The sequence below is a fragment of the Schistocerca piceifrons genome, chromosome 5 (assembly GCF_021461385.2).
Source record: "Schistocerca piceifrons isolate TAMUIC-IGC-003096 chromosome 5, iqSchPice1.1, whole genome shotgun sequence".
Taxonomy (NCBI): Eukaryota; Metazoa; Arthropoda; class Insecta; order Orthoptera; family Acrididae; genus Schistocerca; species Schistocerca piceifrons.
Genome location: NC_060142.1, coordinates 599,381,777 through 599,400,183, shown reverse-complemented (window position 1 = coordinate 599,400,183; position 18,407 = coordinate 599,381,777). Strand labels below are relative to the sequence as shown.

General features: G+C 49.6%; 32 non-coding genes across 32 annotated transcripts; all 32 read right to left on the bottom strand.

The window, feature by feature from the left end:
- Nucleotides 1-300: 300 nt before the first annotated feature.
- On the bottom strand, nucleotides 301-374 carry Trnan-guu. Its single transcript has one exon. It is a non-coding gene; the product is annotated as a tRNA-Asn (tRNA).
- A 333-nt stretch (nucleotides 375-707) lies between these two features.
- Trnat-cgu lies at nucleotides 708-779 on the bottom strand. The gene has a single exon. It is a non-coding gene; the product is annotated as a tRNA-Thr (tRNA).
- A 689-nt stretch (nucleotides 780-1,468) lies between these two features.
- Nucleotides 1,469-1,542, bottom strand: Trnan-guu. The gene has a single exon. It is a non-coding gene; the product is annotated as a tRNA-Asn (tRNA).
- A 333-nt stretch (nucleotides 1,543-1,875) lies between these two features.
- Nucleotides 1,876-1,947, bottom strand: Trnat-cgu. Its single transcript has one exon. It is a non-coding gene; the product is annotated as a tRNA-Thr (tRNA).
- A 689-nt stretch (nucleotides 1,948-2,636) lies between these two features.
- Trnan-guu lies at nucleotides 2,637-2,710 on the bottom strand. Its single transcript has one exon. It is a non-coding gene; the product is annotated as a tRNA-Asn (tRNA).
- A 333-nt stretch (nucleotides 2,711-3,043) lies between these two features.
- Nucleotides 3,044-3,115, bottom strand: Trnat-cgu. Its single transcript has one exon. It is a non-coding gene; the product is annotated as a tRNA-Thr (tRNA).
- A 689-nt stretch (nucleotides 3,116-3,804) lies between these two features.
- Trnan-guu lies at nucleotides 3,805-3,878 on the bottom strand. Its single transcript has one exon. It is a non-coding gene; the product is annotated as a tRNA-Asn (tRNA).
- A 333-nt stretch (nucleotides 3,879-4,211) lies between these two features.
- On the bottom strand, nucleotides 4,212-4,283 carry Trnat-cgu. Its single transcript has one exon. It is a non-coding gene; the product is annotated as a tRNA-Thr (tRNA).
- Nucleotides 4,284-4,972: 689 nt separating this feature from the next.
- Nucleotides 4,973-5,046, bottom strand: Trnan-guu. The gene has a single exon. It is a non-coding gene; the product is annotated as a tRNA-Asn (tRNA).
- A 333-nt stretch (nucleotides 5,047-5,379) lies between these two features.
- Nucleotides 5,380-5,451, bottom strand: Trnat-cgu. The gene has a single exon. It is a non-coding gene; the product is annotated as a tRNA-Thr (tRNA).
- A 689-nt stretch (nucleotides 5,452-6,140) lies between these two features.
- Trnan-guu lies at nucleotides 6,141-6,214 on the bottom strand. Its single transcript has one exon. It is a non-coding gene; the product is annotated as a tRNA-Asn (tRNA).
- Nucleotides 6,215-6,547: 333 nt separating this feature from the next.
- Nucleotides 6,548-6,619, bottom strand: Trnat-cgu. The gene has a single exon. It is a non-coding gene; the product is annotated as a tRNA-Thr (tRNA).
- A 689-nt stretch (nucleotides 6,620-7,308) lies between these two features.
- Nucleotides 7,309-7,382, bottom strand: Trnan-guu. Its single transcript has one exon. It is a non-coding gene; the product is annotated as a tRNA-Asn (tRNA).
- A 333-nt stretch (nucleotides 7,383-7,715) lies between these two features.
- Nucleotides 7,716-7,787, bottom strand: Trnat-cgu. The gene has a single exon. It is a non-coding gene; the product is annotated as a tRNA-Thr (tRNA).
- Nucleotides 7,788-8,476: 689 nt separating this feature from the next.
- On the bottom strand, nucleotides 8,477-8,550 carry Trnan-guu. The gene has a single exon. It is a non-coding gene; the product is annotated as a tRNA-Asn (tRNA).
- Nucleotides 8,551-8,883: 333 nt separating this feature from the next.
- Nucleotides 8,884-8,955, bottom strand: Trnat-cgu. The gene has a single exon. It is a non-coding gene; the product is annotated as a tRNA-Thr (tRNA).
- A 689-nt stretch (nucleotides 8,956-9,644) lies between these two features.
- Nucleotides 9,645-9,718, bottom strand: Trnan-guu. Its single transcript has one exon. It is a non-coding gene; the product is annotated as a tRNA-Asn (tRNA).
- Nucleotides 9,719-10,051: 333 nt separating this feature from the next.
- On the bottom strand, nucleotides 10,052-10,123 carry Trnat-cgu. Its single transcript has one exon. It is a non-coding gene; the product is annotated as a tRNA-Thr (tRNA).
- A 689-nt stretch (nucleotides 10,124-10,812) lies between these two features.
- Trnan-guu lies at nucleotides 10,813-10,886 on the bottom strand. Its single transcript has one exon. It is a non-coding gene; the product is annotated as a tRNA-Asn (tRNA).
- A 333-nt stretch (nucleotides 10,887-11,219) lies between these two features.
- Trnat-cgu lies at nucleotides 11,220-11,291 on the bottom strand. Its single transcript has one exon. It is a non-coding gene; the product is annotated as a tRNA-Thr (tRNA).
- A 688-nt stretch (nucleotides 11,292-11,979) lies between these two features.
- Nucleotides 11,980-12,053, bottom strand: Trnan-guu. The gene has a single exon. It is a non-coding gene; the product is annotated as a tRNA-Asn (tRNA).
- A 333-nt stretch (nucleotides 12,054-12,386) lies between these two features.
- Nucleotides 12,387-12,458, bottom strand: Trnat-cgu. Its single transcript has one exon. It is a non-coding gene; the product is annotated as a tRNA-Thr (tRNA).
- Nucleotides 12,459-13,146: 688 nt separating this feature from the next.
- On the bottom strand, nucleotides 13,147-13,220 carry Trnan-guu. The gene has a single exon. It is a non-coding gene; the product is annotated as a tRNA-Asn (tRNA).
- A 333-nt stretch (nucleotides 13,221-13,553) lies between these two features.
- Nucleotides 13,554-13,625, bottom strand: Trnat-cgu. The gene has a single exon. It is a non-coding gene; the product is annotated as a tRNA-Thr (tRNA).
- Nucleotides 13,626-14,314: 689 nt separating this feature from the next.
- On the bottom strand, nucleotides 14,315-14,388 carry Trnan-guu. Its single transcript has one exon. It is a non-coding gene; the product is annotated as a tRNA-Asn (tRNA).
- Nucleotides 14,389-14,721: 333 nt separating this feature from the next.
- Nucleotides 14,722-14,793, bottom strand: Trnat-cgu. The gene has a single exon. It is a non-coding gene; the product is annotated as a tRNA-Thr (tRNA).
- A 689-nt stretch (nucleotides 14,794-15,482) lies between these two features.
- Nucleotides 15,483-15,556, bottom strand: Trnan-guu. The gene has a single exon. It is a non-coding gene; the product is annotated as a tRNA-Asn (tRNA).
- Nucleotides 15,557-15,889: 333 nt separating this feature from the next.
- Trnat-cgu lies at nucleotides 15,890-15,961 on the bottom strand. Its single transcript has one exon. It is a non-coding gene; the product is annotated as a tRNA-Thr (tRNA).
- Nucleotides 15,962-16,650: 689 nt separating this feature from the next.
- Nucleotides 16,651-16,724, bottom strand: Trnan-guu. Its single transcript has one exon. It is a non-coding gene; the product is annotated as a tRNA-Asn (tRNA).
- A 333-nt stretch (nucleotides 16,725-17,057) lies between these two features.
- On the bottom strand, nucleotides 17,058-17,129 carry Trnat-cgu. Its single transcript has one exon. It is a non-coding gene; the product is annotated as a tRNA-Thr (tRNA).
- A 688-nt stretch (nucleotides 17,130-17,817) lies between these two features.
- On the bottom strand, nucleotides 17,818-17,891 carry Trnan-guu. The gene has a single exon. It is a non-coding gene; the product is annotated as a tRNA-Asn (tRNA).
- A 333-nt stretch (nucleotides 17,892-18,224) lies between these two features.
- Trnat-cgu lies at nucleotides 18,225-18,296 on the bottom strand. Its single transcript has one exon. It is a non-coding gene; the product is annotated as a tRNA-Thr (tRNA).
- Between the last annotated feature and the right edge of the window lie 111 nt (nucleotides 18,297-18,407).

Below are 18,407 nucleotides of genomic sequence, written 5' to 3'. Positions count from 1 at the left end.
ACAAATCGACATCGAGAGACAGGCCCTGTCATATGGCACTCGCGACGTATATGCTGAAATTGAATGTAAAGAATGCGTCTTTTGTAGTGGGCGTCCCTCTACTGCAGTGTCACACATGACGAATAAAAAGGAAAACAGTAGAACGTCTGTGTAGGGCCATGTTTTTACCTACAGTGTCACTTGGCTGAATGTGTATAAGGCTCTGTGGCATCACTCAAACGCAGCCAAATTGTCACACTAGCTGTGTATCTCTAACAAAGTTGACGTATGTCCTCACCTCGGTGCCGGTTAAAACGATTTCGCCCCCGGGTGGGCTCGAACCACCAACCTTTCGGTTAACAGCCGAACGCGCTAGCCGATTGCGCCACGGAGGCTTTGACTTTGGCTCTCTTGTGCTCTGTATATCAACGCAATTCGTATACCTTCTGCAGGAATCTCGCAGAATGGTAGCATTTGCTTACGCCTCTTCACATGGATAACGTGCATGCACACTGTAGCGAGGCTCGTAAACGAATGACATCGCCAAGCATGACATTATACTACAAAATGCATACAAACCAATGTTCAACCTATGCATTCAGAAAACCTCTGAGGCCAGTAGAATACTTGTCATAGGTTGTAGAACATCCCTTTCATTCAGTGTACTGCCATGTGTTAGATGCTGCTCGAGATAGCTCCGCTCCTTGCAGGAAGGTTTAAAAAATGAATGCCTTCTGTGAGGTTCGAACTCACGACCCCTGGTTTACGAGACCATTGCTCTACCACTGAGCTAAGAAGGCGGCAGCTTAGCGTTTGTGAGCTATCCCCAAATTGGTACTTCATCATACTGAATCTTGCAGCCCTCGACCAGATATCGGATTTGGCACACAGCTGCTGCTGGGGGTGTCCACATTGCCGTTTTCCAAATCTCTTGAATGTTTCGCCCTTGCGATCGACGACGAGCGTCGGCCCACTAAAAGTTTGCGGTCTGCACAATCCTGACCTAGTGCACAGCTTGTGGGACAGCGTGGCTCGACTGCGAAATGCACCTTTCGGCTCGTCTCTCTGGCTACAGTATGCTGTTGTCCACAGTGGCACTGGCGTTGCCCATGGGGCTTCATGTAAGGCGACTGCACGTCGCTCGGCCAACAGCGGCCTACTGCAGACCGACACTTAAGAGACACCAAATACAAATCGACATCGAGAGACAGGCCCTGTCATATGGCACTCGCGACGTATATGCTGAAATTGAATGTAAAGAATGCGTCTTTTGTAGTGGGCGTCCCTCTACTGCAGTGTCACACATGACGAATAAAAAGGAAAACAGTAGAACGTCTGTGTAGGGCCATGTTTTTACCTACAGTGTCACTTGGCTGAATGTGTATAAGGCTCTGTGGCATCACTCAAACGCAGCCAAATTGTCACACTAGCTGTGTATCTGTAACAAAGTTGACGTATGTCCTCACCTCGGTGCCGGTTAAAACGATTTCGCCCCCGGGTGGGCTCGAACCACCAACCTTTCGGTTAACAGCCGAACGCGCTAGCCGATTGCGCCACGGAGGCCTTGACTTTGGCTTTCTTGTGCTCTGTATATCAACGCAATTCGTATACCTTCTGCAGGAATCTCGCAGAATGGTAGCATTTGCTTACGCCTCTTCACATGGATAACGTGCATGCACACTGTAGCGAGGCTCGTAAACGAATGACATCGCCAAGCATGACATTATACTACAAAATGCATACAAACCAATGTTCAACCTATGCATTCAGAAAACCTCTGAGGCCAGTAGAATACTTGTCATAGGTTGTAGAACATCCCTTTCATTCAGTGTACTGCCATGTGTTAGATGCTGCTCGAGATAGCTCCGCTCCTTGCAGGAAGGTTTAAAAAATGAATGCCTTCTGTGAGGTTCGAACTCACGACCCCTGGTTTACGAAACCAGTGCTCTACCACTGAGCTAAGAAGGCGGCAGCTTAGCGTTTGTGAGCTATCCCCAAATTGGTACTTCATCATACTGAATCTTGCAGCCCTCGACCAGATATCGGATTTGGCACACAGCTGCTGCTGGGGGTGTCCACATTGCCGTTTTCCAAATCTCTTGAATGTTTCGCCCTTGCGATCGACGACGAGCGTCGGCCCACCAAAAGTTTGCGGTCTGCACAATCCTGACCTAGTGCACAGCTTGTGGGACAGCGTGGCTCGACTGCGAAATGCGCCTTTCGGCTCGTCTCTCTGGCTACAGTATGCTGTTGTCCACAGTGGCACTGGCGTTGCCCATGGGGCTTCATGTAAGGCGACTGCACGTCGCTCGGCCAACAGCGGCCTACTGCAGACCGACACTTAAGAGACACCAAATACAAATCGACATCGAGAGACAGGCCCTGTCATATGGCACTCGCGACGTATATGCTGAAATTGAATGTAAAGAATGCGTCTTTTGTAGTGGGCGTCCCTCTACTGCAGTGTCACACATGACGAATAAAAAGGAAAACAGTAGAACGTCTGTGTAGGGCCATGTTTTTACCTACAGTGTCACTTGGCTGAATGTGTATAAGGCTCTGTGGCATCACTCAAACGCAGCCAAATTGTCACACTAGCTGTGTATCTGTAACAAAGTTGACGTATGTCCTCACCTCGGTGCCGGTTAAAACGATTTCGCCCCCGGGTGGGCTCGAACCACCAACCTTTCGGTTAACAGCCGAACGCGCTAGCCGATTGCGCCACGGAGGCCTTGACTTTGGCTCCCTTGTGCTCTGTATATCAACGCAATTCGTATACCTTCTGCAGGAATCTCGCAGAATGGTAGCATTTGCTTACGCCTCTTCACATGGATAACGTGCATGCACACTGTAGCGAGGCTCGTAAACGAATGACATCGCCAAGCATGACATTATACTACAAAATGCATACAAACCAATGTTCAACCTATGCATTCAGAAAACCTCTGAGGCCAGTAGAATACTTGTCATAGGTTGTAGAACATTCCTTTCATTCAGTGTACTGCCATGTGTTAGATGCTGCTCGAGATAGCTCCGCTCCTTGCAGGAAGGTTTAAAAAATGAATGCCTTCTGTGAGGTTCGAACTCACGACCCCTGGTTTACGAGACCATTGCTCTACCACTGAGCTAAGAAGGCGGCAGCTTAGCGTTTGTGAGCTATCCCCAAATTGGTACTTCATCATACTGAATCTTGCAGCCCTCGACCAGATATCGGATTTGGCACACAGCTGCTGCTGGGGGTGTCCACATTGCCGTTTTCCAAATCTCTTGAATGTTTCGCCCTTGCGATCGACGACGAGCGTCGGCCCACTAAAAGTTTGCGGTCTGCACAATCCTGACCTAGTGCACAGCTTGTGGGACAGCGTGGCTCGACTGCGAAATGCACCTTTCGGCTCGTCTCTCTGGCTACAGTATACTGTTGTCCACAGTGGCACTGGCGTTGCCCATGGGGCTTCATGTAAGGCGACTGCACGTCGCTCGGCCAACAGCGGCCTACTGCAGACCGACACTTAAGAGACACCAAATACAAATCGACATCGAGAGACAGGCCCTGTCATATGGCACTCGCGACGTATATGCTGAAATTGAATGTAAAGAATGCGTCTTTTGTAGTGGGCGTCCCTCTACTGCAGTGTCACACATGACGAATAAAAAGGAAAACAGTAGAACGTCTGTGTAGGGCCATGTTTTTACCTACAGTGTCACTTGGCTGAATGTGTATAAGGCTCTGTGGCATCACTCAAACGCAGCCAAATTGTCACACTAGCTGTGTATCTGTAACAAAGTTGACGTATGTCCTCACCTCGGTGCCGGTTAAAACGATTTCGCCCCCGGGTGGGCTCGAACCACCAACCTTTCGGTTAACAGCCGAACGCGCTAGCCGATTGCGCCACGGAGGCCTTGACTTTGGCTTCCTTGTGCTCTGTATATCAACGCAATTCGTATACCTTCTGCAGGAATCTCGCAGAATGGTAGCATTTGCTTACGCCTCTTCACATGGATAACGTGCATGCACACTGTAGCGAGGCTCGTAAACGAATGACATCGCCAAGCATGACATTATACTACAAAATGCATACAAACCAATGTTCAACCTATGCATTCAGAAAACCTCTGAGGCCAGTAGAATACTTGTCATAGGTTGTAGAACATTCCTTTCATTCAGTGTACTGCCATGTGTTAGATGCTGCTCGAGATAGCTCCGCTCCTTGCAGGAAGGTTTAAAAAATGAATGCCTTCTGTGAGGTTCGAACTCACGACCCCTGGTTTACGAGACCATTGCTCTACCACTGAGCTAAGAAGGCGGCAGCTTAGCGTTTGTGAGCTATCCCCAAATTGGTACTTCATCATACTGAATCTTGCAGCCCTCGACCAGATATCGGATTTGGCACACAGCTGCTGCTGGGGGTGTCCACATTGCCGTTTTCCAAATCTCTTGAATGTTTCGCCCTTGCGATCGACGACGAGCGTCGGCCCACTAAAAGTTTGCGGTCTGCACAATCCTGACCTAGTGCACAGCTTGTGGGACAGCGTGGCTCGACTGCGAAATGCACCTTTCGGCTCGTCTCTCTGGCTACAGTATACTGTTGTCCACAGTGGCACTGGCGTTGCCCATGGGGCTTCATGTAAGGCGACTGCACGTCGCTCGGCCAACAGCGGCCTACTGCAGACCGACACTTAAGAGACACCAAATACAAATCGACATCGAGAGACAGGCCCTGTCATATGGCACTCGCGACGTATATGCTGAAATTGAATGTAAAGAATGCGTCTTTTGTAGTGGGCGTCCCTCTACTGCAGTGTCACACATGACGAATAAAAAGGAAAACAGTAGAACGTCTGTGTAGGGCCATGTTTTTACCTACAGTGTCACTTGGCTGAATGTGTATAAGGCTCTGTGGCATCACTCAAACGCAGCCAAATTGTCACACTAGCTGTGTATCTGTAACAAAGTTGACGTATGTCCTCACCTCGGTGCCGGTTAAAACGATTTCGCCCCCGGGTGGGCTCGAACCACCAACCTTTCGGTTAACAGCCGAACGCGCTAGCCGATTGCGCCACGGAGGCCTTGACTTTGGCTTCCTTGTGCTCTGTATATCAACGCAATTCGTATACCTTCTGCAGGAATCTCGCAGAATGGTAGCATTTGCTTACGCCTCTTCACATGGATAACGTGCATGCACACTGTAGCGAGGCTCGTAAACGAATGACATCGCCAAGCATGACATTATACTACAAAATGCATACAAACCAATGTTCAACCTATGCATTCAGAAAACCTCTGAGGCCAGTAGAATACTTGTCATGGGTTGTAGAACATCCCTTTCATTCAGTGTACTGCCATGTGTTAGATGCTGCTCGAGATAGCTCCGCTCCTTGCAGGAAGGTTTAAAAAATGAATGCCTTCTGTGAGGTTCGAACTCACGACCCCTGGTTTACGAAACCAGTGCTCTACGACTGAGCTAAGAAGGCGGCAGCTTAGCGTTTGTGAGCTATCCCCAAATTGGTACTTCATCATACTGAATCTTGCAGCCCTCGACCAGATATCGGATTTGGCACACAGCTGCTGCTGGGGGTGTCCACATTGCCGTTTTCCAAATCTCTTGAATGTTTCGCCCTTGCGATCGACGACGAGCGTCGGCCCACCAAAAGTTTGCGGTCTGCACAATCCTGACCTAGTGCACAGCTTGTGGGACAGCGTGGCTCGACTGCGAAATGCGCCTTTCGGCTCGTCTCTCTGGCTACAGTATGCTGTTGTCCACAGTGGCACTGGCGTTGCCCATGGGGCTTCATGTAAGGCGACTGCACGTCGCTCGGCCAACAGCGGCCTACTGCAGACCGACACTTAAGAGACACCAAATACAAATCGACATCGAGAGACAGGCCCTGTCATATGGCACTCGCGACGTATATGCTGAAATTGAATGTAAAGAATGCGTCTTTTGTAGTGGGCGTCCCTCTACTGCAGTGTCACACATGACGAATAAAAAGGAAAACAGTAGAACGTCTGTGTAGGGCCATGTTTTTACCTACAGTGTCACTTGGCTGAATGTGTATAAGGCTCTGTGGCATCACTCAAACGCAGCCAAATTGTCACACTAGCTGTGTATCTCTAACAAAGTTGACGTATGTCCTCACCTCGGTGCCGGTTAAAACGATTTCGCCCCCGGGTGGGCTCGAACCACCAACCTTTCGGTTAACAGCCGAACGCGCTAGCCGATTGCGCCACGGAGGCTTTGACTTTGGCTCTCTTGTGCTCTGTATATCAACGCAATTCGTATACCTTCTGCAGGAATCTCGCAGAATGGTAGCATTTGCTTACGCCTCTTCACATGGATAACGTGCATGCACACTGTAGCGAGGCTCGTAAACGAATGACATCGCCAAGCATGACATTATACTACAAAATGCATACAAACCAATGTTCAACCTATGCATTCAGAAAACCTCTGAGGCCAGTAGAATACTTGTCATAGGTTGTAGAACATCCCTTTCATTCAGTGTACTGCCATGTGTTAGATGCTGCTCGAGATAGCTCCGCTCCTTGCAGGAAGGTTTAAAAAATGAATGCCTTCTGTGAGGTTCGAACTCACGACCCCTGGTTTACGAGACCAGTGCTCTACCACTGAGCTAAGAAGGCGGCAGCTTAGCGTTTGTGAGCTATCCCCAAATTGGTACTTCATCATACTGAATCTTGCAGCCCTCGACCAGATATCGGATTTGGCACACAGCTGCTGCTGGGGGTGTCCACATTGCCGTTTTCCAAATCTCTTGAATGTTTCGCCCTTGCGATCGACGACGAGCGTCGGCCCACCAAAAGTTTGCGGTCTGCACAATCCTGACCTAGTGCACAGCTTGTGGGACAGCGTGGCTCGACTGCGAAATGCGCCTTTCGGCTCGTCTCTCTGGCTACAGTATGCTGTTGTCCACAGCGGCACTGGCGTTGCCCATGGGGCTTCATGTAAGGCGACTGCACGTCGCTCGGCCAACAGCGGCCTACTGCAGACCGACACTTAAGAGACACCAAATACAAATCGACATCGAGAGACAGGCCCTGTCATATGGCACTCGCGACGTATATGCTGAAATTGAATGTAAAGAATGCGTCTTTTGTAGTGGGCGTCCCTCTACTGCAGTGTCACACATGACGAATAAAAAGGAAAACAGTAGAACGTCTGTGTAGGGCCATGTTTTTACCTACAGTGTCACTTGGCTGAATGTGTATAAGGCTCTGTGGCATCACTCAAACGCAGCCAAATTGTCACACTAGCTGTGTATCTGTAACAAAGTTGACGTATGTCCTCACCTCGGTGCCGGTTAAAACGATTTCGCCCCCGGGTGGGCTCGAACCACCAACCTTTCGGTTAACAGCCGAACGCGCTAGCCGATTGCGCCACGGAGGCCTTGACTTTGGCTCCCTTGTGCTCTGTATATCAACGCAATTCGTATACCTTCTGCAGGAATCTCGCAGAATGGTAGCATTTGCTTACGCCTCTTCACATGGATAACGTGCATGCACACTGTAGCGAGGCTCGTAAACGAATGACATCGCCAAGCATGACATTATACTACAAAATGCATACAAACCAATGTTCAACCTATGCATTCAGAAAACCTCTGAGGCCAGTAGAATACTTGTCATAGGTTGTAGAACATTCCTTTCATTCAGTGTACTGCCATGTGTTAGATGCTGCTCGAGATAGCTCCGCTCCTTGCAGGAAGGTTTAAAAAATGAATGCCTTCTGTGAGGTTCGAACTCACGACCCCTGGTTTACGAGACCATTGCTCTACCACTGAGCTAAGAAGGCGGCAGCTTAGCGTTTGTGAGCTATCCCCAAATTGGTACTTCATCATACTGAATCTTGCAGCCCTCGACCAGATATCGGATTTGGCACACAGCTGCTGCTGGGGGTGTCCACATTGCCGTTTTCCAAATCTCTTGAATGTTTCGCCCTTGCGATCGACGACGAGCGTCGGCCCACCAAAAGTTTGCGGTCTGCACAATCCTGACCTAGTGCACAGCTTGTGGGACAGCGTGGCTCGACTGCGAAATGCGCCTTTCGGCTCGTCTCTCTAGCTACAGTATGCTGTTGTCCACAGTGGCACTGGCGTTGCCCATGGGGCTTCATGTAAGGCGACTGCACGTCGCTCGGCCAACAGCGGCCTACTGCAGACCGACACTTAAGAGACACCAAATACAAATCGACATCGAGAGACAGGCCCTGTCATATGGCACTCGCGACGTATATGCTGAAATTGAATGTAAAGAATGCGTCTTTTGTAGTGGGCGTCCCTCTACTGCAGTGTCACACATGACGAATAAAAAGGAAAACAGTAGAACGTCTGTGTAGGGCCATGTTTTTACCTACAGTGTCACTTGGCTGAATGTGTATAAGGCTCTGTGGCATCACTCAAACGCAGCCAAATTGTCACACTAGCTGTGTATCTCTAACAAAGTTGACGTATGTCCTCACCTCGGTGCCGGTTAAAACGATTTCGCCCCCGGGTGGGCTCGAACCACCAACCTTTCGGTTAACAGCCGAACGCGCTAGCCGATTGCGCCACGGAGGCTTTGACTTTGGCTCTCTTGTGCTCTGTATATCAACGCAATTCGTATACCTTCTGCAGGAATCTCGCAGAATGGTAGCATTTGCTTACGCCTCTTCACATGGATAACGTGCATGCACACTGTAGCGAGGCTCGTAAACGAATGACATCGCCAAGCATGACATTATACTACAAAATGCATACAAACCAATGTTCAACCTATGCATTCAGAAAACCTCTGAGGCCAGTAGAATACTTGTCATAGGTTGTAGAACATCCCTTTCATTCAGTGTACTGCCATGTGTTAGATGCTGCTCGAGATAGCTCCGCTCCTTGCAGGAAGGTTTAAAAAATGAATGCCTTCTGTGAGGTTCGAACTCACGACCCCTGGTTTACGAGACCAGTGCTCTACCACTGAGCTAAGAAGGCGGCAGCTTAGCGTTTGTGAGCTATCCCCAAATTGGTACTTCATCATACTGAATCTTGCAGCCCTCGACCAGATATCGGATTTGGCACACAGCTGCTGCTGGGGGTGTCCACATTGCCGTTTTCCAAATCTCTTGAATGTTTCGCCCTTGCGATCGACGACGAGCGTCGGCCCACCAAAAGTTTGCGGTCTGCACAATCCTGACCTAGTGCACAGCTTGTGGGACAGCGTGGCTCGACTGCGAAATGCACCTTTCGGCTCGTCTCTCTGGCTACAGTATGCTGTTGTCCACAGTGGCACTGGCGTTGCCCATGGGGCTTCATGTAAGGCGACTGCACGTCGCTCGGCCAACAGCGGCCTACTGCAGACCGACACTTAAGAGACACCAAATACAAATCGACATCGAGAGACAGGCCCTGTCATATGGCACTCGCGACGTATATGCTGAAATTGAATGTAAAGAATGCGTCTTTTGTAGTGGGCGTCCCTCTACTGCAGTGTCACACATGACGAATAAAAAGGAAAACAGTAGAACGTCTGTGTAGGGCCATGTTTTTACCTACAGTGTCACTTGGCTGAATGTGTATAAGGCTCTGTGGCATCACTCAAACGCAGCCAAATTGTCACACTAGCTGTGTATCTGTAACAAAGTTGACGTATGTCCTCACCTCGGTGCCGGTTAAAACGATTTCGCCCCCGGGTGGGCTCGAACCACCAACCTTTCGGTTAACAGCCGAACGCGCTAGCCGATTGCGCCACGGAGGCCTTGACTTTTGCTCCCTTGTGCTCTGTATATCAACGCAATTCGTATACCTTCTGCAGGAATCTCGCAGAATGGTAGCATTTGCTTACGCCTCTTCACATGGATAACGTGCATGCACACTGTAGCGAGGCTCGTAAACGAATGACATCGCCAAGCATGACATTATACTACAAAATGCATACAAACCAATGTTCAACCTATGCATTCAGAAAACCTCTGAGGCCAGTAGAATACTTGTCATAGGTTGTAGAACATTCCTTTCATTCAGTGTACTGCCATGTGTTAGATGCTGCTCGAGATAGCTCCGCTCCTTGCAGGAAGGTTTAAAAAATGAATGCCTTCTGTGAGGTTCGAACTCACGACCCCTGGTTTACGAGACCATTGCTCTACCACTGAGCTAAGAAGGCGGCAGCTTAGCGTTTGTGAGCTATCCCCAAATTGGTACTTCATCATACTGAATCTTGCAGCCCTCGACCAGATATCGGATTTGGCACACAGCTGCTGCTGGGGGTGTCCACATTGCCGTTTTCCAAATCTCTTGAATGTTTCGCCCTTGCGATCGACGACGAGCGTCGGCCCACCAAAAGTTTGCGGTCTGCACAATCCTGACCTAGTGCACAGCTTGTGGGACAGCGTGGCTCGACTGCGAAATGCGCCTTTCGGCTCGTCTCTCTAGCTACAGTATGCTGTTGTCCACAGTGGCACTGGCGTTGCCCATGGGGCTTCATGTAAGGCGACTGCACGTCGCTCGGCCAACAGCGGCCTACTGCAGACCGACACTTAAGAGACACCAAATACAAATCGACATCGAGAGACAGGCCCTGTCATATGGCACTCGCGACGTATATGCTGAAATTGAATGTAAAGAATGCGTCTTTTGTAGTGGGCGTCCCTCTACTGCAGTGTCACACATGACGAATAAAAAGGAAAACAGTAGAACGTCTGTGTAGGGCCATGTTTTTACCTACAGTGTCACTTGGCTGAATGTGTATAAGGCTCTGTGGCATCACTCAAACGCAGCCAAATTGTCACACTAGCTGTGTATCTCTAACAAAGTTGACGTATGTCCTCACCTCGGTGCCGGTTAAAACGATTTCGCCCCCGGGTGGGCTCGAACCACCAACCTTTCGGTTAACAGCCGAACGCGCTAGCCGATTGCGCCACGGAGGCTTTGACTTTGGCTCTCTTGTGCTCTGTATATCAACGCAATTCGTATACCTTCTGCAGGAATCTCGCAGAATGGTAGCATTTGCTTACGCCTCTTCACATGGATAACGTGCATGCACACTGTAGCGAGGCTCGTAAACGAATGACATCGCCAAGCATGACATTATACTACAAAATGCATACAAACCAATGTTCAACCTATGCATTCAGAAAACCTCTGAGGCCAGTAGAATACTTGTCATAGGTTGTAGAACATCCCTTTCATTCAGTGTACTGCCATGTGTTAGATGCTGCTCGAGATAGCTCCGCTCCTTGCAGGAAGGTTTAAAAAATGAATGCCTTCTGTGAGGTTCGAACTCACGACCCCTGGTTTACGAGACCAGTGCTCTACCACTGAGCTAAGAAGGCGGCAGCTTAGCGTTTGTGAGCTATCCCCAAATTGGTACTTCATCATACTGAATCTTGCAGCCCTCGACCAGATATCGGATTTGGCACACAGCTGCTGCTGGGGGTGTCCACATTGCCGTTTTCCAAATCTCTTGAATGTTTCGCCCTTGCGATCGACGACGAGCGTCGGCCCACCAAAAGTTTGCGGTCTGCACAATCCTGACCTAGTGCACAGCTTGTGGGACAGCGTGGCTCGACTGCGAAATGCGCCTTTCGGCTCGTCTCTCTGGCTACAGTATGCTGTTGTCCACAGTGGCACTGGCGTTGCCCATGGGGCTTCATGTAAGGCGACTGCACGTCGCTCGGCCAACAGCGGCCTACTGCAGACCGACACTTAAGAGACACCAAATACAAATCGACATCGAGAGACAGGCCCTGTCATATGGCACTCGCGACGTATATGCTGAAATTGAATGTAAAGAATGCGTCTTTTGTAGTGGGCGTCCCTCTACTGCAGTGTCACACATGACGAATAAAAAGGAAAACAGTAGAACGTCTGTGTAGGGCCATGTTTTACCTACAGTGTCACTTGGCTGAATGTGTATAAGGCTCTGTGGCATCACTCAAACGCAGCCAAATTGTCACACTAGCTGTGTATCTGTAACAAAGTTGACGTATGTCCTCACCTCGGTGCCGGTTAAAACGATTTCGCCCCCGGGTGGGCTCGAACCACCAACCTTTCGGTTAACAGCCGAACGCGCTAGCCGATTGCGCCACGGAGGCCTTGACTTTGGCTCCCTTGTGCTCTGTATATCAACGCAATTCGTATACCTTCTGCAGGAATCTCGCAGAATGGTAGCATTTGCTTACGCCTCTTCACATGGATAACGTGCATGCACACTGTAGCGAGGCTCGTAAACGAATGACATCGCCAAGCATGACATTATACTACAAAATGCATACAAACCAATGTTCAACCTATGCATTCAGAAAACCTCTGAGGCCAGTAGAATACTTGTCATAGGTTGTAGAACATCCCTTTCATTCAGTGTACTGCCATGTGTTAGATGCTGCTCGAGATAGCTCCGCTCCTTGCAGGAAGGTTTAAAAAATGAATGCCTTCTGTGAGGTTCGAACTCACGACCCCTGGTTTACGAGACCAGTGCTCTACCACTGAGCTAAGAAGGCGGCAGCTTAGCGTTTGTGAGCTATCCCCAAATTGGTACTTCATCATACTGAATCTTGCAGCCCTCGACCAGATATCGGATTTGGCACACAGCTGCTGCTGGGGGTGTCCACATTGCCGTTTTCCAAATCTCTTGAATGTTTCGCCCTTGCGATCGACGACGAGCGTCGGCCCACCAAAAGTTTGCGGTCTGCACAATCCTGACCTAGTGCACAGCTTGTGGGACAGCGTGGCTCGACTGCGAAATGCGCCTTTCGGCTCGTCTCTCTGGCTACAGTATGCTGTTGTCCACAGTGGCACTGGCGTTGCCCATGGGGCTTCATGTAAGGCGACTGCACGTCGCTCGGCCAACAGCGGCCTACTGCAGACCGACACTTAAGAGACACCAAATACAAATCGACATCGAGAGACAGGCCCTGTCATATGGCACTCGCGACGTATATGCTGAAATTGAATGTAAAGAATGCGTCTTTTGTAGTGGGCGTCCCTCTACTGCAGTGTCACACATGACGAATAAAAAGGAAAACAGTAGAACGTCTGTGTAGGGCCATGTTTTACCTACAGTGTCACTTGGCTGAATGTGTATAAGGCTCTGTGGCATCACTCAAACGCAGCCAAATTGTCACACTAGCTGTGTATCTGTAACAAAGTTGACGTATGTCCTCACCTCGGTGCCGGTTAAAACGATTTCGCCCCCGGGTGGGCTCGAACCACCAACCTTTCGGTTAACAGCCGAACGCGCTAGCCGATTGCGCCACGGAGGCCTTGACTTTGGCTCCCTTGTGCTCTGTATATCAACGCAATTCGTATACCTTCTGCAGGAATCTCGCAGAATGGTAGCATTTGCTTACGCCTCTTCACATGGATAACGTGCATGCACACTGTAGCGAGGCTCGTAAACGAATGACATCGCCAAGCATGACATTATACTACAAAATGCATACAAACCAATGTTCAACCTATGCATTCAGAAAACCTCTGAGGCCAGTAGAATACTTGTCATAGGTTGTAGAACATTCCTTTCATTCAGTGTACTGCCATGTGTTAGATGCTGCTCGAGATAGCTCCGCTCCTTGCAGGAAGGTTTAAAAAATGAATGCCTTCTGTGAGGTTCGAACTCACGACCCCTGGTTTACGAGACCATTGCTCTACCACTGAGCTAAGAAGGCGGCAGCTTAGCGTTTGTGAGCTATCCCCAAATTGGTACTTCATCATACTGAATCTTGCAGCCCTCGACCAGATATCGGATTTGGCACACAGCTGCTGCTGGGGGTGTCCACATTGCCGTTTTCCAAATCTCTTGAATGTTTCGCCCTTGCGATCGACGACGAGCGTCGGCCCACTAAAAGTTTGCGGTCTGCACAATCCTGACCTAGTGCACAGCTTGTGGGACAGCGTGGCTCGACTGCGAAATGCGCCTTTCGGCTCGTCTCTCTGGCTACAGTATGCTGTTGTCCACAGTGGCACTGGCGTTGCCCATGGGGCTTCATGTAAGGCGACTGCACGTCGCTCGGCCAACAGCGGCCTACTGCAGACCGACACTTAAGAGACACCAAATACAAATCGACATCGAGAGACAGGCCCTGTCATATGGCACTCGCGACGTATATGCTGAAATTGAATGTAAAGAATGCGTCTTTTGTAGTGGGCGTCCCTCTACTGCAGTGTCACACATGACGAATAAAAAGGAAAACAGTAGAACGTCTGTGTAGGGCCATGTTTTTACCTACAGTGTCACTTGGCTGAATGTGTATAAGGCTCTGTGGCATCACTCAAACGCAGCCAAATTGTCACACTAGCTGTGTATCTCTAACAAAGTTGACGTATGTCCTCACCTCGGTGCCGGTTAAAACGATTTCGCCCCCGGGTGGGCTCGAACCACCAACCTTTCGGTTAACAGCCGAACGCGCTAGCCGATTGCGCCACGGAGGCCTTGACTTTGGCTCCCTTGTGCTCTGTATATCAACGCAATTCGTATACCTTCTGCAGGAATCTCGCAGAATGGTAGCATTTGCTTACGCCTCTTCACATGGATAACGTGCATGCACACTGTAGCGAGGCTCGTAAACGAATGACATCGCCAAGCATGACATTATACTACAAAATGCATACAAACCAATGTTCAACCTATGCATTCAGAAAACCTCTGAGGCCAGTAGAATACTTGTCATAGGTTGTAGAACATCCCTTTCATTCAGTGTACTGCCATGTGTTAGATGCTGCTCGAGATAGCTCCGCTCCTTGCAGGAAGGTTTAAAAAATGAATGCCTTCTGTGAGGTTCGAACTCACGACCCCTGGTTTACGAGACCAGTGCTCTACCACTGAGCTAAGAAGGCGGCAGCTTAGCGTTTGTGAGCTATCCCCAAATTGGTACTTCATCATACTGAATCTTGCAGCCCTCGACCAGATATCGGATTTGGCACACAGCTGCTGCTGGGGGTGTCCACATTGCCGTTTTCCAAATCTCTTGAATGTTTCGCCCTTGCGATCGACGACGAGCGTCGGCCCACTAAAAGTTTGCGGTCTGCACAATCCTGACCTAGTGCACAGCTTGTGGGACAGCGTGGCTCGACTGCGAAATGCGCCTTTCGGCTCGTCTCTCTGGCTACAGTATGCTGTTGTCCACAGTGGCACTGGCGTTGCCCATGGGGCTTCATGTAAGGCGACTGCACGTCGCTCGGCCAACAGCGGCCTACTGCAGACCGACACTTAAGAGACACCAAATACAAATCGACATCGAGAGACAGGCCCTGTCATATGGCACTCGCGACGTATATGCTGAAATTGAATGTAAAGAATGCGTCTTTTGTAGTGGGCGTCCCTCTACTGCAGTGTCACACATGACGAATAAAAAGGTAAACAGTAGAACGTCTGTGTAGGGCCATGTTTTTACCTACAGTGTCACTTGGCTGAATGTGTATAAGGCTCTGTGGCATCACTCAAACGCAGCCAAATTGTCACACTAGCTGTGTATCTGTAACAAAGTTGACGTATGTCCTCACCTCGGTGCCGGTTAAAACGATTTCGCCCCCGGGTGGGCTCGAACCAACAACCTTTCGGTTAACAGCCGAACGCGCTAGCCGATTGCGCCACGGAGGCCTTGACTTTGGCTCCCTTGTGCTCTGTATATCAACGCAATTCGTATACCTTCTGCAGGAATCTCGCAGAATGGTAGCATTTGCTTACGCCTCTTCACATGGATAACGTGCATGCACACTGTAGCGAGGCTCGTAAACGAATGACATCGCCAAGCATGACATTATACTACAAAATGCATACAAACCAATGTTCAACCTATGCATTCAGAAAACCTCTGAGGCCAGTAGAATACTTGTCATAGGTTGTAGAACATTCCTTTCATTCAGTGTACTGCCATGTGTTAGATGCTGCTCGAGATAGCTCCGCTCCTTGCAGGAAGGTTTAAAAAATGAATGCCTTCTGTGAGGTTCGAACTCACGACCCCTGGTTTACGAGACCATTGCTCTACCACTGAGCTAAGAAGGCGGCAGCTTAGCGTTTGTGAGCTATCCCCAAATTGGTACTTCATCATACTGAATCTTGCAGCCCTCGACCAGATATCGGATTTGGCACACAGCTGCTGCTGGGGGTGTCCACATTGCCGTTTTCCAAATCTCTTGAATGTTTCGCCCTTGCGATCGACGACGAGCGTCGGCCCACTAAAAGTTTGCGGTCTGCACAATCCTGACCTAGTGCACAGCTTGTGGGACAGCGTGGCTCGACTGCGAAATGCGCCTTTCGGCTCGTCTCTCTGGCTACAGTATGCTGTTGTCCACAGTGGCACTGGCGTTGCCCATGGGGCTTCATGTAAGGCGACTGCACGTCGCTCGGCCAACAGCGGCCTACTGCAGACCGACACTTAAGAGACACCAAATACAAATCGACATCGAGAGACAGGCCCTGTCATATGGCACTCGCGACGTATATGCTGAAATTGAATGTAAAGAATGCGTCTTTTGTAGTGGGCGTCCCTCTACTGCAGTGTCACACATGACGAATAAAAAGGAAAACAGTAGAACGTCTGTGTAGGGCCATGTTTTTACCTACAGTGTCACTTGGCTGAATGTGTATAAGGCTCTGTGGCATCACTCAAACGCAGCCAAATTGTCACACTAGCTGTGTATCTGTAACAAAGTTGACGTATGTCCTCACCTCGGTGCCGGTTAAAACGATTTCGCCCCCGGGTGGGCTCGAACCACCAACCTTTCGGTTAACAGCCGAACGCGCTAGCCGATTGCGCCACGGAGGCCTTGACTTTGGCTCCCTTGTGCTCTGTATATCAACGCAATTCGTATACCTTCTGCAGGAATCTCGCAGAATGGTAGCATTTGCTTACGCCTCTTCACATGGATAACGTGCATGCACACTGTAGCGAGGCTCGTAAACGAATGACATCGCCAAGCATGACATTATACTACAAAATGCATACAAACCAATGTTCAACCTATGCATTCAGAAAACCTCTGAGGCCAGTAGAATACTTGTCATAGGTTGTAGAACATCCCTTTCATTCAGTGTACTGCCATGTGTTAGATGCTGCTCGAGATAGCTCCGCTCCTTGCAGGAAGGTTTAAAAAATGAATGCCTTCTGTGAGGTTCGAACTCACGACCCCTGGTTTACGAGACCAGTGCTCTACCACTGAGCTAAGAAGGCGGCAGCTTAGCGTTTGTGAGCTATCCCCAAATTGGTACTTCATCATACTGAATCTTGCAGCCCTCGACCAGATATCGGATTTGGCACACAGCTGCTGCTGGGGGTGTCCACATTGCCGTTTTCCAAATCTCTTGAATGTTTCGCCCTTGCGATCGACGACGAGCGTCGGCCCACCAAAAGTTTGCGGTCTGCATAATCCTGACCTAGTGCACAGCTTGTGGGACAGCGTGGCTCGACTGCGAAATGCGCCTTTCGGCTCGTCTCTCTGGCTACAGTATGCTGTTGTCCACAGTGGCACTGGCGTTGCCCATGGGGCTTCATGTAAGGCGACTGCACGTCGCTCGGCCAACAGCGGCCTACTGCAGACCGACACTTAAGAGACACCAAATACAAATCGACATCGAGAGACAGGCCCTGTCATATGGCACTCGCGACGTATATGCTGAAATTGAATGTAAAGAATGCGTCTTTTGTAGTGGGCGTCCCTCTACTGCAGTGTCACACATGACGAATAAAAAGGAAAACAGTAGAACGTCTGTGTAGGGCCATGTTTTACCTACAGTGTCACTTGGCTGAATGTGTATAAGGCTCTGTGGCATCACTCAAACGCAGCCAAATTGTCACACTAGCTGTGTATCTGTAACAAAGTTGACGTATGTCCTCACCTCGGTGCCGGTTAAAACGATTTCGCCCCCGGGTGGGCTCGAACCACCAACCTTTCGGTTAACAGCCGAACGCGCTAGCCGATTGCGCCACGGAGGCCTTGACTTTGGCTCCCTTGTGCTCTGTATATCAACGCAATTCGTATACCTTCTGCAGGAATCTCGCAGAATGGTAGCATTTGCTTACGCCTCTTCACATGGATAACGTGCATGCACACTGTAGCGAGGCTCGTAAACGAATGACATCGCCAAGCATGACATTATACTACAAAATGCATACAAACCAATGTTCAACCTATGCATTCAGAAAACCTCTGAGGCCAGTAGAATACTTGTCATAGGTTGTAGAACATTCCTTTCATTCAGTGTACTGCCATGTGTTAGATGCTGCTCGAGATAGCTCCGCTCCTTGCAGGAAGGTTTAAAAAATGAATGCCTTCTGTGAGGTTCGAACTCACGACCCCTGGTTTACGAGACCATTGCTCTGCCACTGAGCTAAGAAGGCGGCAGCTTAGCGTTTGTGAGCTATCCCCAAATTGGTACTTCATCATACTGAATCTTGCAGCCCTCGACCAGATATCGGATTTGGCACACAGCTGCTGCTGGGGGTGTCCAC